This window comes from Dromaius novaehollandiae, chromosome 2 (genome assembly GCF_036370855.1).
Source record: "Dromaius novaehollandiae isolate bDroNov1 chromosome 2, bDroNov1.hap1, whole genome shotgun sequence".
Taxonomy (NCBI): Eukaryota; Metazoa; Chordata; class Aves; order Casuariiformes; family Dromaiidae; genus Dromaius; species Dromaius novaehollandiae.
In genome coordinates, this window is record NC_088099.1 from 90,135,737 (window position 1) to 90,150,968 (window position 15,232).

Genomic DNA, 15,232 nt, shown 5'->3' on the forward strand with positions numbered 1-15,232 from the left:
TTAGGGAGGAAAAACTATTGCAGCTAAGGCTTGTCCTCAGCTGCAGGTGATATTGTGAATGTCAAATGATTTAAAACACTTTGGGTTTCATTTCCTCATCAAAGAAAAGGATAATGCTTACCTTCCTCACAAAAGTGTTGATGTTTATTTTATTGATTGCATAAAGCTTTTACATATTCTCTAACAGATGCTGTTCCTGAAATGAGCACGACTGGAGTTACAGATGTAGGTGAAGCATAAGGATGTTGGAACTCAAATTAGATCTGGGCAGTACTGAAACTTCATTTTGATATGGCTCACATTTTCTGTGGTGTTCTACCTGTATTTTATCCAAGATAATTCCCTGGTGTTACATGTAACAGAGGATATTTACTGCTGAATTGTGACATCAACACAACTTCTGTTTTCTGGAGCCATATCAGAAGATTGAAAAAAGATACTTTTTGAGGATTCTCTGCACAATCAAATCCATGGACCAAAATTAAAAAGGTCTTTGTTTCTTTCAAATTAGGTTGTTTCTCAAGGAGGTTCCAATGCCAGCTTATATTTTTATTTTATTCTGTAAGATATGAATTACAATTTAGCAAAGCTTTTGCAGTATCTGAAGGACAGAGTCATCCAATCTGCATATAATCAAAAAGCAGGTGTTGCTTTTGTGTGCAGTCTACTTAGTTACTTGCATAAAATAGTTGTGCTGCCAAAAAAATGGTAATCTTTTACAATGTAGTGAACAAGTTAAAATTTTTAAATCTGAAGAATGTTGTTGCTTATCCCAGATAGATTTCCCTTCTCCTTATAGACCTTAGTCAGAATCTCAGGTTATTGTTTCAAATTGAATAAATCCATACGGGTTCCAGCAGATATCTCATCATCTGCCAGCTACCTCACTTCTCCAGCCAGGGAATTCACTTGGGAGACTGTATTCCTCATGTTACTCCATTGGGGGCTGCTAAGGCTGCTGGGAACGTGAAGGAGCTCAGCTAATAAAAATGCATGCCAGCTCCATGGATGGTGTTTGTTAGACTGAGGCTCATCAGGATCTCTACAAAGCAAGAGTTTTCTATTCGACAAGCAACAGATGGATTTGAATCAGGGAGAGCGAGCAATGCTGAATGCTTACACTCTACCAGGGTAGCAGTTGTTGAAAATGCTTGGTCACCTCCAAAGGCAAGGCTAAATTCAGCCCGCTTACGTTCTTAACCAGGACACGATTAATCAAAATTCACAGCTGGCTGCAAAAACCTTTCGCAACGTATTTGTAATGTGGCTATATTTTTTAAAAAAACAATTGTGCCCTTAGGTTTTAAAGTTTCTATTTCATATAGCTAATGTACTTCTTTAAGAAACATTTCAGTGTGATGGCAAACAACTCAAAGGAAAACTCGCAAAATTTAATGAAAATGATCCTGACCCAGAGAACGTCTGAAATACATGTACTATGTAAACTCACTGTATTTGTTGTTCCAAATTATGTAAATTCTGTATTGCATGGTTTCAAATATATTTATATGCTTAAATTACTCATTTTTCACTGTTCACCTTAGGGGAATTAGAAATTTCAGTCAAGGCAGTAGGAAGCAAAATACCCCCCCAAAAAAACAAAATCCAATCTGAAATCTAAAATAAAGGCTTTGGAAATATAAACAGCTCAGGCATATAAATTATTCCATCTGGAGCTGATCATTACTTTTGCAGCAGTACTTTAACAGGTGTACTATTTAACAGCATAAACCTGTTTGTCGAAATAATAACAGTGATAATAATAATAACTGTTACTGGTGTGTTTAATATTAGCAGTGAAACTAATTTGAGGTTGCCTGTTAAATATTCTAGAACAAAATCAAAATTAATTCTGTTCATGATGTCATTATTAAAATTTATATTTTAATGCCAACAATGTTTTTCACTGTGGTATAATAATTTATGTATTTTAAGAAGAGATAGTTTTGTTACTACACATTTAAGTATGTACATTTACCAAAAGAAGAAACAAAACAACCTCAAATATATATTAGTAAAATATCAAGGTGGAGAACTGTATTGAGAAGTCAAGAAGATCCTGTTTAAGTTTTAAGAGTCTTAACTATGCTCTTTCTTGACCATCTGTCTTGTCAGTCATTATGAAGTATCCAATCAGTTATATTTCAAAGGAATTTTCTTTTTAAACTGTGCATACATGAATTCAGGTCACTTTATTTACACAAAGTCTATAGATCTGTATCTTGGTTCTCAGTCTCTGTAAGACTTACAAAACAAGCCAGGTTTTGAGAAAATATTTATTTACCTTAAATACTAGAACATTTACTTCATTTTTAGGAGAAACTCAAGGGTCTCTTGGTGATGCTGTATGGAGCCCCCATGGTTTGGTCACGCACTTTTGGACAACAGAGAAATTCCTTCTTGTATATCCAGCATAAAACTTATCAATAAATGGTGATGCAATGGTTAGGATTGTGAACAGATGTGCACTTCTAGCCCACATTATAAATAGAGCCTGTGACAGAGCTTACCTGCTGAAATGATTGTCTAACTACTTCTAGTCCAGTTTAAGCAATGTTGATGAGATACTGCAAACCAAATTTATCTTCTCTTTAAGCTAATGCAAATGAGTTGTATAAAAGCTTAGCTAGAAGAGTCTGTGCCTTTCTTTTTGTGTGCCAAGCTGGGGTGGTTCAAGTAGCTGAAGTAAGGAATGGTGGGGAAAAGAGATCAGTAGCTTCTTTAAAGGATCTTGGTGGGAGCTCTGTCCTGGTACAGGCATTCAGGAGAGAAAATTCGCCTCAGGATCCTGGCAGACCTGGCAGGTATAGGCTGAATTGTGTGGTGCAGTTTCCAGCAATGTAAATAGGAAATAACTTTGTGAATGTGGCACCTTAACTTACTACAGATGTATCTAGTACTCATCCATCTAACTATTGTTTTATCTGAAAAAAATGACGCCAACAGCTTTAGTATTCTATATGTGTATTTGTCAAGCTTCAGAACATACTGTCGATACACTTAAAGTGTTTTTTTTTCCTTATTTTCTTTTTCCAATTCCTGTGTTAGAAGTGGGGTAGGGAACACTGTTAGAGATATGGGTATCATTTGAAATGCTGTGTAGAAAAGAGCTGGAATAGCATCTGGTTTTGCAATTTTAAAACCAGTTTTACAATTGGCTATTGGAGCTGCTGACTATAAAAGAAACTATATAATGGGGTTTACTTCTGATAGCAGGGGACTGGGCTTAACCTGGGAAAACACATACTTCCTGGGAGATGGAGCTTGTCCTTTCTGATACTACTACTTTCTATGGTGGCCCTGAAAATGGAGAAAACAGTAAAGGAAAGAAAAATGAGAAATGCATAAGAATGACTGAAAAGGGTGTGTGTGTATATTCTAATGAAAACAAGCCTCAAAATTCATCTTATTGATTCTTCTTCTCTTTATTTGATGGTTCCTATACAAGGACTATGGATGTACATGGAGAAATGTCCTGTGAGCAGTCTTGCGATGCAAAAATCTTTTGAGAGACTTATTAAAACTTGACTACACAGGAGTACGTCACAGGTAAGCTGTTTAATTCAATAAACTCTTTGCAGTAGCCACAGTAAAATGGAAAGTTATTGAACTTCATCCTCTCACATATAGTGTAACAGTAATAAAAAAGAATTTGTTTACAGAAAGCATAAATTTTCTGTGGGACAAAATGTAAAATTTGAAAGCTTCTGCTTCACTGTAGGAACTGCCCTCTTTGTACTCCAGTGCAACACAGAAAAAATCAACTAGTGATAAAAACAACAGAGTGGTTTCTGGCAGTGTTGTTTTCCTTATTTTTGCTCTGTGTTAAGTTAAGCACCAGAAAGATATAGAATTTTCTTTCCCTAGTAATTGCAATGGGAACTTTCTGTTTTGTTACCTATAAATATATGCATATTTATATTTATTTATAAACCCATGTTTCATATCTAGCTATTAATATTCTATTGATATACAATTTGCCTTTGTTACTTTATTAAATATTATGCAACTTCAAAGTACTCTTTGTGCAAAAGGATTCTAGTACTTCACAGAACGTTGTGGGGATTTTTGCTTATGCTTTCAAAAGGTCAAAATATAATGTCACATGTACTCTCTGTATGGGTTTTACAGAAAATGCTGTGTTCCCTTCAAGGTGCCTGAGAAACTAATACAGTTTTGCTACCATTCTGATGCATATGCCTGGGGAGGAGAAAACATTCTCTGCATTATTCAAAGCATATGGACCATTTGTAATATGCTTTCATGTCATGGGGAAGAGGACAAAAATTAGAGCACAGAGGGGAATGAGATGATCCTTGTGGATGTATCTTAGTGCAGCATTTCGTTCTGTTGAATCCTGTATAAAACTTTGCTAAGTGGCTGAGTCAGTAATGTGTAGATGTAATTTCTGCCTAAATCAGTGATGCTACCCCATTTAAACAGAAACTCTGTTGCTCTGATACTTTATGCAAATCACATTTACAATAAAATATCTGTCACCTGAGAAGAGAGCAGAGATTTTGTGCTAGGAAGAAAGATTTTTGAATTAGAAAAGGATAAACTTAACAAATTCTACCCAAATTCTATTTGGAAACAAAATATTTTGAGCCTGAGTTTATAGAACATTGCAACATAACTTCCTTGTGTAAATCTTTTACAGAAGTACGTTTATGAGATGGCTTTCGTGGTGCACTGCATTTAAACTGATCTTGCAACTTATGGTCTGATGTGACACAAAAACTTATGTTTGGCAGCTTCTCAAGAATGCTGGTAGGGAGGGTACTTACCAGTTGTTTACCAAAGGGAACAAGAAAGCTCCAGGATCTCTGATAGACAGGCATAAAGGCAAACTTTAGCGTGGTGATACAGTTGTCTTCCATTTGGAAAATGTGCAACGTTATTTCTTAGCATAGTTCTACACACGTTTCAGTCTTTCTTAAACGAGCAAAAACAGTAGTGAAGGGGTGTAGACAACATTTAGTATAAGGGTCTGCCAGTACTCGGGGATCCAAAGGAACTATTTCCTGTGCATATATATAGTACTGTATGTATTTTATGTAGCTCTAAAGTAATGCCTCAGGCAGGCTTTATCCCACAGGCTACTGACAGAGGTAACATGGTATAGTTTGATGGTATACTCTCACAAAAAGCTGTTTAATGCTAGTGTAGCCTGCAGTGAATCTAAATTTTTCAGATTGCAGTGTGCATTCCTGGAATATTTTTCCTATTAATTTTTGCCCCTGGACAGAAGGTGATCAAGAAAAAATCAGAAGAGAGGTAGTTTTAGCAACAATAAAACTAGTGCCATTTGCACTGACTTTTCATATTTGACAGTAATGGGTATCCCTAAATAAGTATATACTCTGATTCATGTCAGTGGCTTTTATCTCAGCCTGTCTCAGTTAATGTTGTCCAGAAGAGTTCATGTCCTGATCCAATATCGGGGGGGGGGGGGGGGGGTTCGTTACGATCCTAAGGACGAGATTAAGACGCTAAAACCGGTCAAATATTGTACAACCTTTTAACTTTATTTTCCATGAAGTGGGGAGAAAAGGTGGGGAAAGGCAAAGGGGAAGAGAGAGAGAAAGAGAGAGAGAGAAAAGGGGGAGAGAGAAAGAGATATCACCACCCGTGGATCCAGCGGCGTCCCGTTGGTCCTCTTCACCCTGGGTGTAAATTTTAGCGATGCGCATACAGTAATTACAACTTGAGCAGGGTCCAACCCTAGGTTCCCGCTGAAAAGTTCGGAGCCAAATCAAGGCAAATTAAATAAATAAATTGTAATGACACGCGTGCAGTAGTTACAGCTCGAGTTGGGTGCCTCTGAAGAGGGACCCTGAACAAAGAAATCCCTGGGCAATTATAGCTTTTTCAAATTAAGTTTCCCACCCCTCACGCGGTAGTTCAGACCAATAGTAATTTTTGGGTTTGGGGTCTCCTGTTCCCTATTGGGTCTCATCGTTGTTCCCAGGCAGGCTGCTTTTCTCCCTTATCTTTACTGTTGTGGTTTCTGCTGACAAATGTGTTTTGATTCCTCGGGTTCTGCCCTTCTTTCTCAGGGCCCTGACCAACAGGTGTTGTTCCAGCAATTAGCAGTGACAGTAGGTGTTATCTTCCAAGATCCTGAAGAAGAGGATATAATTCAGACCCCCCCCCCCCCCTTAATTAACACTGTTTCAGCAGTGAGGGGAGGCTTTGTTTCCCAGGGTCCTGGCGCCCAAGCAGGCCTCACTTCAAAGCCTTGACATCCTCCCTCCCGGAGCGTGAAGCATAGGAATGCAAACTGCTTGTAACTCCCTTATCTTTCCAGCCTGCACCAGCTCTGGGGCCCTTTCTCACTGACCTAGGGAGTGCGGCCTAAGGCTTCAGCAGATGTAGCTACTCATGCTAAGCAAGTTTCATAGAAGTTGTGCTAAGCAGCAGTAATTTGCAGTCCAGGTCCCAAAGTCTCTGCCCGATCGTGGTCCGGTTCAGTGCAGGCTCAGTGTGTCCCGAATGGTCGCAGGGAGACCACTTTAGGGGTCGCAGCAGCTCAGTCCTGTTTCCGCTGGGAACAGATGGCTTGTTTGGGGTTATGGTTTGCTTGCACCTTATGTACCAAGAAATGTGTAAGGCAAAAGTTCACTCATCTGTCCGCCACGGTTCAGCTCTAGATTAGTGACATCTTAATCTGATGAGAATATGACTTTTTTTTTTCAATTTGAGGGGACAGAATGGAGGAAGAATTCTCATGCCTAGGTCTAAAGAACCGACGCACCATTTGAACATGCAAACGAAGACAGGAATCTAATGTACAAACTCAGGAGTTCTTCTGCATTAAAGCTTGTTGCAGGAAAACTTCTCCAGAGTTTTGAGATGGGTCACTGGCACCTCAGGTTTATTGCTGGATTGCCAGCCATAGAGCAAAGAGCTCTTATCAGCTAAAAAGATTTAATGTTTCCACTTTTCAGAGGAGAAAAAGTGTCACATCAGACATCTCAAAATCAGAGTAAGTGACAGTCACAGAGATTTATGAGATTTTTAGTTAGCTGATATAATTGTGGCTTTATAGTAATTCCCCAGATGTTAACTGGGACACACGAATAAACCTTTCCATTTAGCATCCAAATAAGATTCAAAAGAAGAAGAAAAAAAGGGACCTGAATAGTTAATTATGCATGCAGAGTTAGTTTCAGCAACAGTAGCTTGTCAGGCAGTGCTAATGCAAGTGATGCTTGACCTAGAGATGTTCTAATCTATTTCACTAAAACTGGAACCATTTTTTGTGCACTTCTTTTTTATTCTGTTTTTTTTTAAACTCATCAGAGCTCCTTCTGAAATGATTAGAAAACTCCAAAACAAAATCACAATTTTATACATGAAATGGGACTATAGACTGTATTTTCAGTCTTACCTTTTGGCAAGTTGGAGAGTTTACTTTTTCAGCCAACTGAAACATTGATTTTCATTTAAATCTTAATCTCAGCAGTGTTTTGCTGTGTCATTGGCATTTGTCTTCTACATCAGGGGATTAATGGCCATAGAATAAAAAAGGGAGTTAAGATATATTCTGTGTCAAAAAATGTTAAATAATGCAAGGCATCAGATTAGAATACAGATATTTTTGATAATTGATATATTGGCCTCACCATCTTCCTAAATGATAATTCTTTTGATGAAGTATTCATCATCATACAGAACTGTTGTCTACACACAGTGCTGACTCCTCTTTCTTCTGAAAATAATGATTTGTGCCTAGCTGCTTATCCCTGTTGTTTAAATGTTCTAGATAAGAAATATAAAATACTCTTTTTTAATTTAGATTTTGTGAAACGAAGAGAGAGAGGAAATGTTACTGTATCTCCACATTTAGGCTCTTTGTAATTTATTCAAATATTTGTTGAACTACTATATGGAAAGCAATTCATAGTAATGAGTACTGTTTTACTGAATATTATGTAGAGTCTGATTTGAATATGTTTTCTATATCACTTTTGTTAAAATTGTGCCTTTCCTCCAGCTATCTTTCTTTCTAAATAAAGGAAGAGGTGGATTATGTGGTCTAGAAGGGGGAAGAATGAAGATATAAGGGTGGAAAAAAAACAGAATACTGAAAAAAGTTTCCCAGACAACAATAACCAGAGGAACACAGAGTGGTGTCCTCACTGTTCTTTTTTTTCCCCTTTTTTATTTCCTGAGGGTTATATTTCAAGGCATGGCATTTAGCTGTGAATGTGATTATCTGAAAATTTGATGTGCTGTTGTGCAGAGTCAAAGCATGCCAGTGACATTTCCCAAGAGTAACATCGCACTGGGTGAGACCATCTTGTGTATGGGTTGGACAACGTGCTTTTAAAATCTAGTTACAAACAAAACATCATTCTTTACGTTGATGCGTAGTGTGTATATGTTTTTCTAGCTGGGTACATACCTAGCTAGCAAGTGTGAAAGTATAGCCCGTATGAAAAATTTAATGTATGTAGAAGCCCAAACAATAAAATAGACATAATGCATACTTTAAGGCATCTACCCTGGTGACTTATTTTTTATGTTTGTATCCATACATTTCCTTCAAAGTTTATATGGCATTTTCAATTCTATCTTTGTACTTTTTTACTGCCAGTCAATACAAGAATGTACAATACATATACTTGGTTGGACACATATTGTGCATAAATAAACCTATACTAGACTCTGCCTGAATGGATGTTTACATCTGCATAGAAACTTACTCATTTTATGGTAGTTTCATGAAGATACGGTTGCTGAATCTACCTCAATAAGTAGTAAGGATTTCTAAAGAAATAATGCTAGGTTACAAAAAAACAAAAATTCAAAACACTGTACTGAGAAAATAGATGAAATAAAATATTAAGAATGATGGATATACGTAGTTTGGTGATGCATGAAATTACATTGCACCATAGGTATTTAAGAGTATAATATTAAGTATATTAAGGATGCTTAACAAGAATGATTGTGATATATGTTAGCATTTTTAATATATTGAAATAGATCATATCATAAGAAATGAGATTGTTGTCATGGTTTGTTCGGATCCCTCAAATTTATAGGACAACGTACTGTGTGAATCAGACTTTCTTTCATGAGCTCATTTGATAGAAAGCAAACAAGGGTTCAACCGCTTTTCAACAGACTAGCCTAAATTGTTAATTGCCTAGTTCATTACTTCATTGATTTGCGTGCTCGTGAGCAAAATAGTTACCTAGCCAATGGTGAGGGTGCTCATCCTTCCTGCTCATGAGGAGGTGGTGTGATGCAGGTGTCTCCTGAATTGCACCGGGAAGCATAAGAGCTTCAGCAGCCTGGCTGCTTGGGAGGGCCACTTCAGAGGCTGTTTGGGTAAGCGGATGTATTTGTGCCTTCCAGCTCACAAGTTTGGTCTGTACCACCCCAAGGGTCATTTCAGTTACTAGGCGAGAACTTGCTTAATTCTGAAGAGTTTTGGTCTCACCAGGTGTTGACGAGCAGTTACTTATAAAAGTATGTATAGACCTTATAAAGGTCTGCAGGGATAGCAGACCCTGTTCTTTCCTTCCTTGGGTATGTGATGTACGCTTCAGGCCAATAGTGCTGCTCCCAGCATACATCAGGCTGTAGCAGGAGCCATGTGCAAGCCCCAAAGCCATAGCAGGAGTCAGATGAACAGTCACAGATTTTAGAATAGGACTTTGATTTTTGAGGTGAATTCTTCACAGTGTTAGGGTTGCACAAGTTGTGTAAGTATACACTACAACTTCCTGACAGTAGTAATATTAAGAAATTTGACTACATCCAGAGAATTAGTTTCAGGTCACATTTAGTGTTTTGGCATTTAAATGTTCATGAATATTACTCTCTACTCTCAAAGATATAATTCTGTAAGATGGCAGCTGAAAGATAACTGCGGGTATCTGCAAAGGCTCAGAACAGTTGGATGAGGTGTAAAAATTAGGTAGAGAACAGAAGTCCGTCATTTTCAGAGACAGATCTATGTGCAGAGTATTACTCTGCTCTGGCTGAACATATGAGAGCTTACGACTGCGATTTTCATCCACTTGCTATTAAAAGAACAAACAAGCAAAAACAGACTGTAAAAAAATAATAGCCTGTGCCATGTGGCTGCTGTATCTCTTTTGATCTATGTGTTTATAGCAAGCTTCCCAATTCTGACTTGTGCCCTCCTGCAGTTGCCTGTGTTTTCTATTGTCTTAGTCTAACAAGTCTCAAGCTATCTTTTTCCCTGGCTACCTTGGGATGAAATGTTTATTTTAAAGATTTTTTTTTTATCTCTTCCCAGCAAAGCCAGTGAAAGAATGGTGGTGGTTGCAAAACTGAGAAATGTTGGCAACACAACGCTTCACAGACTGTGAGGTAAATATTGAAACAAGAATCCGTTCTAATTTTTTTCTTTCACTTCCATTGCTGGGCTGTTTCTTTTTTTTTTCTTTTTTTCTTTTTTTTCCCCCCAATTAAACACTCCTTCCTGTGGTAAGATGTCGGATGAAATCCCCTCTGTGGAATTTGGAAGCAGAGGAAGGTCATAAATTGGATTCATCTTCTCAAACTCTTCCAGAATTGACAGTTTACTGATGCAGAAAATTGGTCACTTATTTCTCCTGCACTTTTGTAGACTTGAACCATTGTCCACCTACATTTTATTCTTTTTTCCAAAGTTTTCAAACTTTATGGCTTTGATCTTTTCTCATCTTTATTAAGAATTCAAACCTAGTGGGTATTTGGTTTAATTAAACCATTGTAGCAGAGCTATGTAGTGATGTTATAGCAACTATGAGTTGAAGACTAATTACTTTAACCTAATACCTAAAGATCTAATGATGTGATATTGTTTTCATTTGCATTTCTTTTGATAATCTTTATTGCTTGGGATTGTTGATGCCCCCAAATTCACTACAGAGTTTAAAACAGTAAGGGCCCGTTTCACTTTTTCGTTATGTTCCATTAAGTTAAACCAAGAAACCCCAACTTAAGTCGGTAGAGTTTCCATGAGCTTAATAGAGGACTGTTATGCTCTAACTACCCTTGTTGTTTCATTTGTCTATTTGCATTGTGGGGGGGAAAAAAACAACAGGAGCCAGATCCTCAGCAGACAATCAAAGACTGTAAGAAAGCTGACAGCTCTTTGAACAGTGCCAGTTGAAAGTCTACTGCAAAGACTGTAAAAGTTATCACGTTGCTAAATTGATCTTTCTAGCTGACTGTTTTTGCTAAAGTAAATCTTACTAGAAGTAGTCATTTTTAATCTTATGGTCCAATCCCAAGTAAAAAAGAAAAGAACTCATGATATCTATTTATTGAATATCTGATTGGAGAAGGAGCACAGTCAGATGGCTGGGAGGGGAGTAAATGCTCCTTTCTTTTAATTATAATATGCCAATTACCAGGCAATATAGGACTAGCAATATAATACCAACCAAAAAAAGTATTAAAATGATTTGTTTCAGAGAAAAAAGAAACAAATCACTATGCAGTTCTGCAGAGCTGTATTGATTATTTCTAGCAGCATTTCCAGAGGGTGGGATAATAATATGGGATTGTTAATGTCAAGCTTATTTCATTCACCTTCTGGACATGTCAGCCTAAGTAACTGAGGTCAAGGAGGCCTGGTATATTGATGCTTGGTGGTGGCTGTAGTTGCTTGTTTTTACTGCAAAACTGCAAAACCCAGAGATCATAGGCCCACTGTTCTAGACAATGTACAAATTGTCTAAAAGATGGTCCTTGCCTAGAGAGTCTGTGGTCTTTGAAAATCAGACATGGACAAACAGATCAAGGAACACAAGGAAACAGAGTGTTGGTCAGCATGATCATCATCAGCCACTGCTAACCACCTGATTAGCTATTGCTGAGGTTTTTATAAACTTTACATCAGGAAAAACTTTCACCAAGAGTTTTGAAGTAGGATTGAGAAATGGCTTTATGGGAAGGTCTTTCTGAGTATGGGAGACAGCACATGAAAAAGTACAAAAGCACTTGTTAGAAAGTGTAATGAATGGGTAACGGGGGCTGAAATCATTGGCTGATTAGAAATGGAAATCACCGCTATGAGTCTATGTCTAACCACTTAGTTCTTAGAGGGACCAGCATTTTTTTTCAGTACAATGCCATTATTCATCTGTCCCATACTTTTGCAGTCCTTACCAACCTCTCGGGATAAGATGAGGTGTTTAATTCTTCCTTCTCCCCCCTTTTCCACGTGCCACTTAATGCCTCCTGTGATAGTCTGTCACTGAAGCTTCTTGGGCAGTATTCCTTTGGGACCTTGGAGAGGATTAAACTCTGATATGAATAATAATCTGCAATGTTTCATATATGTTGTGGTGTGATGGCTGGTACCTGTCTTCTTGTTCTGTTAGTGAACTCCTTTTTCTTTAAAAAATGCAGTGGGTGGGTCAGGTGAAACCCTGGTGGGAGAGAGAGATTGCCCCCCCCCTTTGGAGGCAGCTGAACCTCTGTAGTGGAAATGAAGTTCCAGCTGATGGGGTGGTAGGAAGGAGTGGGAGGGTCATGGTTACTGTGTCCTAATCCCGCAACTTGAGTAGAGTGTCTGGGAGATTGCAGAGGGAACAGAGCACTCCAGGATGTGCAGAAAGAAAAAGTTATGAGGAAGCAGAGGGAACTGGGCAGAGTTTGCCAAAGGTAAATGGACTGTGTTCTGTTGTGATGTCTTGAATACTTTTGTTACTGTGTTTTTCAGTGACTTATCCCAGATAGCACATGAGTGTTTATAATGCTGCCAGAAACCAGAATGATGAGCATTTACATTACGTGGTGGAAGATGGGTTGAATTCTTTGAGGTAGCAGAGATTTGAGGCAGCATGCCCACATGGTACAATAGATGTAGTGGTTCTGGCCCAAAGCAATATTAATGTGGGCACGCTGCCATGTGTTGTAGCTGGACTGAGCAGGTTCTAGCTGGCTGGCTGGTATGCAGCTAGCTCTGGTGCCTCTGCACAGGTTCTTCATTGTTTGTTGTCCAACAACATGGAAGGATGCAAACAAGCCAGGTATCTCTATATGTGTTGTTTACGCCTGCCTTTATGTTTCTGGATCATAAATTCTCTAACAATCACTCTACCCCTAGAACTTCCAAATACTTGGACAGAAGCCTGCTGCTTCCTCTGGATCCTTTTTAGCCAAGTTCTCTTTAGTAGTCCTTTGGGCTTTTTTTTTAAAGCTGGAAGGATTGCATGGTCATTTGCCAAGAGCTAACATGGTGCTCAGTAATGAGTCAGAGCACAGCATTATATAGAAATGTGATATAATATAGAAATTTTTCTTAATACTCATTCAAGCAAGAATGTAATTAGGAGATCATAAGAATCCTATAAGGGGAAATACTCTAATGTAACCTTAACTATTTCTACTAATGCTCACTGTTACTAAGCCTGACCTATTAACGACTGCCTTCTGAATATGATATGCTTTCTCAATGCTTTTTAAAGAAGCCTCATGTTTCTTATCACTACAGACTGCTGGAGATGTTAAGAAGTAGAATGACTTCTTAGATACACTGCATTTCTCAGTAACCCAGGCCCTCTCTAGCCCCAGCCCCTACTAATAGCAGAAGAACCTGAAATCTGGGCTTGTCGAGAAAGTGTTTAAGGAGATTCTCAGAAAGTGGGATCTTCATGTGACTGACTGTAGCACAAAGTAAATTCTGTGTTATTAACCACTTTAACTTTGGATTTTGTACAACTTCCACAACCCATGAGATCATCAGATCTGGGAGGAGCAACATCATCTCTCTTTAAAAGACACTGATATACATTCTCCTTCCTATTTAAGATACCAGGTTCCACCTGGTTGTGCTGTGATGCATTTACTAGTTACGTTGTTTGTTGGAATAATTGGATTCAGACTGTTTTTAAGAATTTCAGCAAGCAGAAAGGGGTGGGAGGGAGAGCGGTATTCCTAAGTGGTGACGATCTTTTTTAACAAGAGATTGCAAGGGGAAAAAAAAGTCACACCTTAAATGTTTGAAACATAAAATCTGTTGGAATCAGATAATCTGAAATGATTTAAAATGAGCTTCAGATTGATGTTGCTGCAGATGATTAACATCTTCAGATTTTCCTCTATAGACATGAAGAGCTCATGTCTATGAATATGTCAGGAGGCTCTGAATGTTCCCTGTCTACAAAGCAAAGCATCCAGACATCCTTCCTCTTTCTACCTTTTCTTTTCAAACCTGACATTTTCATTCAAGGACTCTGTATGTGCTGGGGGGTAGCTATCCTCTCAAGGAAAGTTCCTAATGCTCCTGTCTTTGAAGCTCTGTTACAGACTGTTTCACAGACCTGGGACAGATTGTTCCTTACCAGCCCTTAGCTGTGATGAGCTAAATTTTATAAATATATTTTTGTTTTTACTCCGTAATCATATTCCATCTTATCTTCCTTTTTTTCCTCTCTTCCCCCACCTCCTGCCCCCTTTAAGATATTAAACTTTCAAAATCAGCAACTTTATCCTATGGTCTCCCTCCCAACATCTCGCCCCCACCCCCCCAAAGTGCTTTCTGATTTTGCAATAATAAATAGAAAAGGTTGCTATTGGCTTTTCAGGTGGTTTTATTATCCATTATGAATGGAAGAAGACGTGCAAGAAACTTTCAGTAATGTCTCATACAACTTTAAGGGTCTGATGGATTTCTTATTTCTCTAGAATTTGAATGGACTCTGTCAGTGACTAGCAGTTACCACATGCATTTTTCTATTTCATCTTTGACTTCGCTTGCTTTTCCTTCAGTCTCGGCATCTAAAACTGCCGATGTGCAGGGCCCTTTAAGTGTATAATGACCTTTTAGGGAAATGTTGGTACTTTTGTTGGGGGGCGGGGGGGAGAGTAGAGCTGTAATGATCTCCCTTTCCCTCTGCCACTGCTCTAGCATTTGGATAGGATCGTCCATTATAGAAGTCTTTAGTCTCCCCCTCCCCCCTCCAAAAAGTCATAATGCCTTAGTGTTCATGGCAGAACAGTAAATATCTTAAAGTTTTTTTTTTTTCTTTTTTGAAAGAGGTGAGTATCCCTTTGCTAGAGCTAGTACCTATTAATTGTGTTGCAGGTTAGGCACCAAGATAATTAATCCCTCAGAACTCTTATTCTCCCACATTTGTAGTGTATGTTTGCTGATACTTAAACACAGCAGTTTTCTCATTGCTACTAATGACAGTGGTGTTAGCATGAGAGTGTAATTCCTGTGGATTTTAGAAATATGAATGGAGTTGAAGGT